Source organism: Octopus sinensis, linkage group LG4 (genome assembly GCF_006345805.1).
Source record: "Octopus sinensis linkage group LG4, ASM634580v1, whole genome shotgun sequence".
In the NCBI taxonomy this organism is placed as follows: domain Eukaryota; kingdom Metazoa; phylum Mollusca; class Cephalopoda; order Octopoda; family Octopodidae; genus Octopus; species Octopus sinensis.
In genome coordinates, this window is record NC_043000.1 from 68,062,724 (window position 1) to 68,072,966 (window position 10,243).

The 10,243-nt window shown below is 37.9% G+C and overlaps 1 pseudogene; it reads left to right on the forward strand.

Moving 5' to 3' along the window:
• Positions 1-647: 647 nt before the first annotated feature.
• On the forward strand, positions 648-1,663 carry LOC115210313 (annotated as a pseudogene).
• Positions 1,664-10,243: the final 8,580 nt, after the last annotated feature.

The following is a 10,243-nucleotide window of genomic DNA, read 5'->3' on the forward strand; positions in this document are numbered from 1 at the left end:
TGCAGGGCCAATGACTCTTTTCAGGGCTTCTAAGTTATTCTCAGAGCAGATGCCTGACTAGAATACTTGCAACAGCGTGAACATCGTTAAAGGCACCCAAGTGGTGAGACGTTCACTACTCAAACTTGTATTAAATGATCAAGAGTCAACAAGAGCACTTCTACATGATCACTCGACCTGTTAGAGATAGCATCCAACTCTCATCCAAATCACACTATACCGTCTTTTATATGGAGAGGTCTCTTGGATTATAGTTGACCTGGGACTAAACAACATATATTTTCTCAAGTGTAACTTGATCGACTAGAAATTTCAATAAACCGTAAACATTGTTAAATTTCAAATGCTTAAGCAGAGAAAATAATATTGATTTCTATTAGGTCGTCAAGTATGAAATTTGTAGTACGGTATATGGTAAACTTTGACAGCTGCTCATTTTGCGCCATTATTATATTTTGACAATCTTTATTTTTTGTTAGAAAGCTGACACATCTATTTCTTTATTCTAGCTCATTTTGCGCTTTATAAAGTATTTATAATTCGTTTTTCGCTATTTCTATTTAGATGTGGCTAAGTCGGAAATTCGTACAGTTTTGAAATATGAGTTCTTTCTTGAAAATACAGCATCACAGACAGCTCAGAATATTAATGGAGTATTTCATTTTAATTCTATTACAAAGCAGACAGTATCAAATTGGTTTTCAAAATTTCGTTCTGGTAACTTTGACCTCACAAATGAGCAACGCGGTCGACCAGAAACAAAAGTGGATAATGACAAACTGAAAGCCACCGTCGAGTCAGATCCCCCTCAAAGTACCCGTGAATTATCATTATTGTTTGGTGTTAGCAAGCAAACAATATTGACTCACCTAGTTCAAATCGGTAAAGTGAAAAAGTTGGATAAGTGGGTTCCATATGAACTTAATGAAAATCAGAAACAGGAACGTTTTGAAGCCTGCATTATGTTACTTCTTCGTCACAAAAATGAATCATTTTTGAATCGAATTGTAACATGTGATGAGAAATGGATCCAATGCAACAACCCTAAACGTTCAGCACAATGGTTGGACAAAGTCGAGCCACCAAAACACAGTCCAAAAAGCAAAATTCATCAAAAAAAGTTGATAGTGTGTGTTTGGTGGTCTGGTGCAGGTGTGATCCAGTTTGATTTCATTAAACCTGGCTCATCAAAAATCACGGCCGAAGTATATTGAAGCCAACTGAACCAAATGATGAAGAAACTTACAAAAAAAAAAAACAGCCTAGATTAGTCAACAGTTCCACTTCTATTTTATTGCAAGACAACGCCAGACCACACATCGCAAAAATGACATTGGCAAAACTACAGGAGTTGGAGTTGGAAGTTCTCCATCATCCACCATACTCACCTGATTTTGTCGCCACTGACTACCACTTCTTCAAGAATTTGGATAACTTTTTGATAGGAAAAACATTTAATTCCGACGATGCTGTAAAACAGGCCTTCCAAGATTTTATTCTCTGTAGATTGCCAGTCTTTTACAGTTCCGGGCTGGACAAGCTACCGCTGAAATGGCAAAAGTGTATTGACAATATGGGTGTATACTTTGATGAATAAAACTATTACTTATACTTATAAAACATTAGCAAACTTTTTTTCTTTTCTACAAATGTCATACTTGATGACCTAACAGTTTAGACACATACCTAGAAATTTGGGAGTAAAGCAGTGTTCAGTCGATTTAATGAACGCCATTACATGACCGACCCTTTTTTAATTAACCCCGACAAGACAAAATACATTGTCGATTTCGATGGGATTGAAACTTAAATTATGGAGAGAACCAGCTAAATAACCAAAACATTCTACTCGCTGTGTCGCTGTAAAGAAGTTTGTTCAACTTTCTGTCAATTACATTAGTGACGTCTAATGTTGGCCCCTGTTCAAAAAATTTAAAAACCTACTTATGGTTGTCATAAGTAAGCATTAGCCATAGAATTTTGTGCAAACACAGGGCTTTGTTTGACATATACATACAATACACACACATTACAACATATTCATCATTCAAAATATAAATGGAACGTTGGTGTTAACATATTATTTATTAAAAGTAATCCTGCTTTATAGAAATATCTCTTCCCATAACCTACACTCTTTATATTCAGGTACTTTTTCAGGTCAATATACGCTTTCTTATTCCCGTACATGGTCATCTCTAAGGTTGTTTATTCTTATGTACATTTTGGAAATTGAACACATTAAAAAACTATCTTGTACAGTTGTTATAATTAAAAAATCTACGAGTACAAAATTTTTTTCTGCTAAATGTATTCATTAACTATGTCATTTTGGCTAAGAAATACACACGTCGTGTTAGTACAAACGGTGCTATTGTGCGTCATTTGAAAAGACGATGTAAGTTAAGCACAAACAGTGTCATTGTGTTGATGTCATTTGGGAAACAGTCAGCAGATTAAAACAAACGGATGTCATTGAAATCTGCCTCTTCTAACTCCTAAAATTGACAAGCAGATGGCAAAAGAAAGAAAGAAAGAAAGAAAGAAAGAAAGAAAGAAAAGAGCTCAATCAAAATATGTCCATGTTTGTAGCAAGATAAAATGAGAGGAAATAAATTTGAAAAGAACAGTATTGTCATGCAATCAAAACGGACGTGGGGAGAGAAAAGAAGTCGGCGATAGAGACCACTGGTGTTGACTCATTTAAAAGGTATATTTACAGTGAAGAATATCGTCTTAATGAAAATAAGCAGTGGTGAAAAAAGCTTCGTCAGAAGCGTCGAACTCCGTGAATAACTGGTACTGACTGCAGTAAGCTCAGTTAGACATATCTACAAAGTAACCGGATTAATGGTTTGTATACTGCCATTATGACTGCGTTACATCTCTCGAAGCAAAGAGATGCCAATAGTTCGAACTAAAGAGCTACAGCATAGTATACAAGAACGTTGCTGTTGTCTGCGCAAAGTGTTTCACTCTCACTTAGCATTAAAATCTAAGATGCACCCCAGTACACCTGACTTTGTATAGCGTCTCTCGTACACGTTCTGCTCAAATCTAATCAACGGTCCTCGACCAGTACCACAGTCAATACAATTTACTCTCCCCATCCAAATCATGTGTAGAACATATACTTTTCTTCTCTAGGCACAAGGCCCGAAATTTTTGGGGGGAGGGCGCCAGTTGATTAGATCGACCCCAGTACGCAACTGGTACTTTATTTACCGACCCCGAAAGGATGAAAGGCAAAGTTGACCTCGGCGGAATTTGAACTCAGAACGTAACGACAGACGAAATACCTATTTCTATTTCTTTACTACCCACAAGGGGCTAAACACAGAGAGGACAAACAAGGACAGACAAACGGATTAAGTCGATTACATCGACCCCAGTGCGTAACTGGTACTTATTTAATCAACCCTGAAAGGATGAAAGGCAAAGTCGACCTTGGCGGAATTTGAACTCAGAACGTAACGACAGACCAAATACCTATTTCTATTTCTTTACTACCCACAAGGGGCTAAACACAGAGGGGACAAACAAGGACAGACAGACGGATTAAATCAATTATATCGACCCCAGTGCGTAACTGGTACTTACGGCAAAGTCGACCTCGGCGGAATTTGAACTCAGAACGTAACGGCAGACGAAATACGGCTACGCATTTCGCCCGGCGTGCTAACGTTTCTGCCAGCTCGCCAGGAATGAATGAATCACAAACTTTTCGATATGATAAATAAAATATGTGTGTGTATGTGTGTGTGCGTGCGCGCGCGTGCATGTGTATGTGTGTGTGTGTGTGAGAGAGAGAGAGAGAGGGAGAGAGTATGCAAGCATGTATATATGTAACTATGCAGTTCGTTGAGTTGAAGTCGACGCTGTTACTCGTTCTTCAAGTGAAAATAAAATACCAACACCAATAAGTGAAGAGATAATAGTTAATTCTGTTATCTCATATGATTTCATCTTAGTTCTGAAGGCTGAACTACTTAGTGAGTTTCCTGTAAGTTCAAGTTACCACATCTCTTTCCATCTTTTCTCTCTACACCACTCAGTTAACAGCACGATGGGATATGAACTCAGAACATATTAAGCGAGTGTCCGATACATTAACATTAAACCTCAATCAGAAAAGTAGTTAAACCCTGTTTGATAGACATGATGGTAACAATAGGAAATAAAACGTCGCTTAGCTTTTACTATGGTGAAAACAAGATGATGTAGATGTTTGAACATAACAATATAAAGCATTAGCATCTGGGTAGGCACAAAGCTCCCAGCGAACCAAATTTCGTTCGATTCAATACCCTCGCTGACTTATTTAGCATCGCTTACTTTCTGTATCTGAGATCTCTAGCCTGGGGAATAATGATCGCTGTTGAGTTGATTTCTCACTGATATACTTGAAAACAAAGAACTGTACACTGATCTAATGACCTGGGCAAAGAATGAGTAATATATAGAATGTTTAAGGCAGCGAGCTGGCAGAATCGTTAGCACGCCGGGCAAAATGCTCAGTGGCAATTCGTCCGTCTTTATGTTCTGAGTTCAAATTCCGCCGAGGTCGACTTAGCCTTTCATCCTTTTGGGGTCGATAAAATAAGTACCAGTTGAGAACTGGAATCGATCTAATCGACCTACCCTCCCCCGAAATTGCTGGCTTTGTGTCAAAACTTGAAAGCAATATATAGAATTTTTGACTAAACACCTTACTGAACTCGGGAGAGCAACATAAGATAGGAGAGCTCTCAGCGTACCCAATTCGCAATTCAATTTCAAATAATTTGAATATTATATGATTCAATACATTTTTCTTGTCTCTAACGAAAAGATTCAGATTCTTAAAAGAATAAGGGGAAAAAAAGAAGAGAGCATTTCTAACGACATAGAATGCAATCCTCGGATTAATTCATCGGAACTAGCTCTAAGTTAGTCGCTTTGTGTTTCACTTTTTTATGTTCAGTTTACCCAGGATAAGTATACGGTGTTTAGATCCACCAATAGTGATTGGTTATTGCAGACATGAAGGATGTAAATAAATTGAAATATCCACACAGCTGGGGAATGGAAACGGGATCACAAACTCTATAAACCAGACAAATTAATTTCTTCTAAAATGCGTACACAACAATGGCTCACTAAAACTGTAACACTAAATATTTAAGAATGGAAGTTACTGGAAGTTAAATGACAGGTGCAGTCGTGACCGTGAGGCAAGAAGTTTACTTCCCAACCACACGATTTTGGGTGAGTGCAGTTGCTTGATGGAAACTAAAAGAAGCTTATGTTGTGTGTGTGTGTGTGTGTTGTGTCTGCTTCCCCCACTGCTTGACAACCGAAATTGGTTTGCTTATGTTCCCTGAGAATAAGTACAAAACTTAAAAGCAAAAAAAAAAAGCCGTTTATTTTTTCGACGACTAAACTCTTAAAGGCAGTGCCTCAACATATCAGCAGTCCAGTGACTAAAACGAGTAAAAGAAATGATGAATTACTTGGGAGACATATAAAATGGCGGTGGTACGAAGGAAGCAAGCTCTGTATGTATCACATTTAAATTAGTCCTTTCTCTGACAAGATTCTATAAAGCTTGAGAAAAATAAATAAATATGGGCGCAGGCTTGGCTGTGTAGTTAAGAAGCTTGTTCTCAAACGTGTGGTCTCAGGTTCAGTTTCACTGCACAGCAGGTGCTTTCTACTGTGACTCTGGGCCGATCAAAGCCTTGTGAGTGGATTTGGGAAGCGGAAACTGAAAGAAGACAGTCGTATACACATACATATATTATGTGTGTGTGTGTGTGTGTGTGTGTGGTGCGCGGACGGGATGCTGGATGCACTTTTGCCGAAGCCAAGCGGACACAACATCAACAACAACAACAATAATTATTATAATAAATGCCCTGATGCAGTACCAGGCAGTGGCTCTCGTGGCTTCTGATCTTAACTGATTAGAAGTGTTATCATGTACATTGTTTTGTCTTGGTATAAAAGATGAGCTACAGCAAATATTCTGCTCAACACCACAGATTTGCTTGTCAGTTGTGTGACCTTAACCAGTTGAGCTTGTCCCTCAGTGGCTGACGATATGTGCATCTCTGATCACGAGCAGAAGTAGTGGGGGAGCATCATAGCTATGTGTTGAGAGGAATTGTTTGGAGTTTGAATAATTCACCTGTAGAAACATGGGTGTTTGGTTCAACATCCTTAAACAACCCTTATTCAGGGACCTTTTGAGCAGGATGGGTTACTCGACTAGAAGAAAATTCTAACTGGGCTCCACCTGCAAGGTCATGTGCTGTTTATCTTGATATGAGATCACCATGTCACGCACATATGGTTGTAATGTATGTGCTTAGTGTACCCTTATCAGACGGGTAGTCATGATGGGTATACTGGGCTTTGTATATTTTACCCCAGTGTCACTTTGATGGCATGCACTGCTCTCTCACTCATAGTAATAATAAAACAATCCTACCTACATAGCTTAATGATCAATTCAGTCTGAAAAATGGTCATATTGTAGGAATAAAGTGATTATCATATATTTTAATTTTCGTATATTTTTCGGCATCTTGTCCCTTCGGTTTTATGTCCTTTCGGCATTGTGTCCTTTCGGCATTGTATCCTTTCGGCATTGTGTCCTTTCGGCATTGTATCCTTTCGGCATTGTGTCCGTTCGGCTTCTTTTCCCTCGGCAAAAGTGCATTCGGTCTCCCTTCGTGTACTATTGTGTGTGTGTGTGTGTGTGTGTGTGTGTGTGTGTGTGTGTGTGTTTATGTTGTGTCTGTCACCCACCATCCTTTGACAACCGACATTGACTTGTTTACGTCCTCGTAACACAGCGGTCCGACAAAAGACCCGCAATGTATTACTATAAGTATTATAACTCTGGTATAAATATATGACTTATATATATATATATATATATATATATAAGATAATAACTGGGGACGACTTGTTCAACCAAACCCACCAAGCGCCACAGCATGGTCGTAGTCCAATAACAGAAACAAGTAAAAGATAGAAAGTAATTGATAGGTAGGCGAGTGAATGCCATAAAAATGGAAGCTTCTAACAGTGGATGCAATTTCACTTCACTTAATGCTTCTGAAACCCTTGAATAAAGCATGAATGCTTTGGAAGCTCATTTCCCCTCTCTCCTATAAATCAGAAATTTTGAGCGTCTTAAGAAATCAATATTGTAAATATCAACAAAGAAATGGTAGCTTGAGGAGAAGGGAAGAATGCCAGCAAATATATTATTAGTTTAATAAAAGTTCCGACAATATTTGCTGATGTTCACTTGTTTTCCTAAATAATTTCTGGCTTACAGAATAGTCTATAACATCTGGCCAACTTCAGATACATTGTCCCTTTGAATATCGAAAAAAAAAATGAAAATATAAAAAAAACTCTCCAAAAGAACAACGCCAACTAATTCAAATATATAAATGCGATGTCGACAAAGTTTCGAGGTTTTCAAGGAAACTGAATTGTGTTAATTACCCTGTGACCACTGGTGAGTTTTTTTAATGAGAAATGTTGCACACACACACACACACACACACACACACACACACACACATATATATGTATGTATATGAGAGAGAGAGAGGAGCAGAAGGAGAGATTCAGTGAGAAAGAGAGTAGAACTATTAAAGTTGGTTGTTCTGAAGATTCCAAAGGATATTAACTGTCAGATATATAAATATATCATGTAGATGGTGAGGTTGTTGTAATACGCAAAGGAACTACAGTACGTTAATGAAATATATAGAAACGTTCGGCAAAGATTTGGCTAGGGTTCAGAACATACTGATAAGACCGACATTATTGATCAATATCAGTTACTATTGTGTCGCTATTGCACATTTGTGTTTGTTCAGAAGCAATGATTCATCAATGGTCAATCAAACGGTAGAAAACATATACAATTACAATTTGAAAGAAAGAAATTATCTGAGCAATGAGCTCTGTTGCAATTACTTTCCGAAAGAAACTTCTCTATTGATTTCTCACACAATTAAAAGTTTAGGACTATACATACTCGTTTCACATCGTTCTCTCAACTGTATTTACAGATTAAGGGTAAAGTGTTCAAGTTTCAATCAAGGACCACAAGGAGATATACATTCTTTTACTTGTTTCAGTTATTTGACTGCGACTATGCTGGAGCACTGTCTTGAAGGATTTTAGACTAACAAATGAACCCCAAGACTTACATTTTCAGCCTAGTGCTTATTCTATGGGTCTCTTTTGCCGAACCGCTAAGTTATGGGGACGTAAACACACCAATGCCAATTGCCAAGCGGTGATGGAGGGGCAAACACCCCCCCCCCCCCACACACACACACACGACGAGCTTCTTTCAGTTTCCGTCTGACTTTGGTTGACTCGAGGCTATAGTAGAAGACACTTGCCCAACGTGCCACGCAATGGGACTGAACCTGGAAACATGTGGTTGGGAAACAAGCTTCTTGCCACACAGCCAGGTCTGCGCCTATTTTGGTGCATAGACCGGGAAATTATAAACCACGCTTGTTCATTGAAACGAGTTCTGTTAAAATTAAGGCAACAGTTAAATACAAAATTAACTAATGTTTTAAAAATAATCTTCTGTCTCTCTGACGTAAGGCTTAGCTGGAAATGTTAAGGCTTTCTTCTCCTCCGCCCCCTTTATACAAATCTATATTAACAAACTTTACTGAACACATTTTGCCGACGAAGACCACGATTAGTTGCTTCGGATACTGATGCTTTTGTATATATTTTTGTTTGTTTTTATTCAATATAGGTTAACTCTTTCTTCGTAAAGCTGGATCTTAATCAAAAGAACTCAGTTTACTTAGATCAAGCAATCTAGGTAAACTTGGCATTTAAAACGGAAAATAATATCAATACAGATAGATTCCAGTTAACAAACACAAAGCTACAAACCACACAGAGAGACAAAAAAATTTAAATTTGGAGAGAGAGGCAAAAAAAAGTCTAGGAAAAATGAAAATATAGTTGAACACACATATGCACACACACACATGAATACATACATGCATACACATACGTGCGCATACATATACATATATGCATACACGCGCGCGCTAGGTGGTGGAGGGACAGATAAACATTTTTCCTAACTTCAGAGACCCTACGCGATCATTAAGCTATAACCATGCAATCATTAACTATGGTATTTCGATGATAATTGTCACAGATTAAAAACAAATTTGGGTGTTGGCAGTGAGTGATGTAACTTTTGGTTGGTTCATAGGAGATTTTAAACTACATTGTTATAATAAAGGTTGCTGGAAAGATTCGTGAACGATACAGCTTTCATTAAGTAGAAAAACAATGTTTGACACTAAAACTACTAAACAAATAAAATTATCAAGGTGCTATTCGAGAATGAGTCATTTCCCCCAGAATAAGGAGTAATTAAGATAAAGCGAGAATTGATGTACTTGCAAGTTTACGCACAGTGTTTTGATATGTTATTTAAACCTATTTCATGTAAATTGCAACATAAATAACATATGAGTAACATTTGATAGACAATAGAATACCGAATTGGATTTATATTTAACAATAGTTAGTTTAGGTGGAGGCGCGTGGCTTAGTGGTTAGGGTGTCAGCATCATGATCGTAAGATTGTGGTTTCGATTCCTGGACCGGGTGACGCGTTGTGTTCTTGAGCAAAACACTTCATTTCACGTTGCTCCAGTCCACTCAGCTGGCAAAAATGATCTAGCTTGGGAACACATACGCCATGGAAACCGGGAAACCGGGCTTATGAGCCTGGTTAGGCTTTAAAAAGCGCGCATTTATTTTATAGTTAGTTTAGTACGCAACTGCAAGAATTCGAAACCCACTCTGACCGATAAAAACCAATGTCACTATGTACCGGAAGTCAAGGAGACTATGCTATATTCTGAACAAATTCGTCTTGAACTCAGTCATTAGTATAATGCTATTACAATTCTTTTCAGAAAGTTTATTAATTTTTCACTGACTTCGGTTAATTGTTAGTAGGCACCAGTCATGAACGACAATCACCCAGCATCACATTTAAATTAGCGACATTAGTATTTTCGGTGTTAGATGAGCCATGCAAAGCAAGGCTCTCTCTCTTGTATTTTGTATGCGTTGAGTTAACTGAAGATTTTCGAGTTAAGCCTTTACAATTGGCAAATGCTCCATATATAACTACGACTGGATTTACATTCTCCACATCTGCGTAAGACCAGGAATA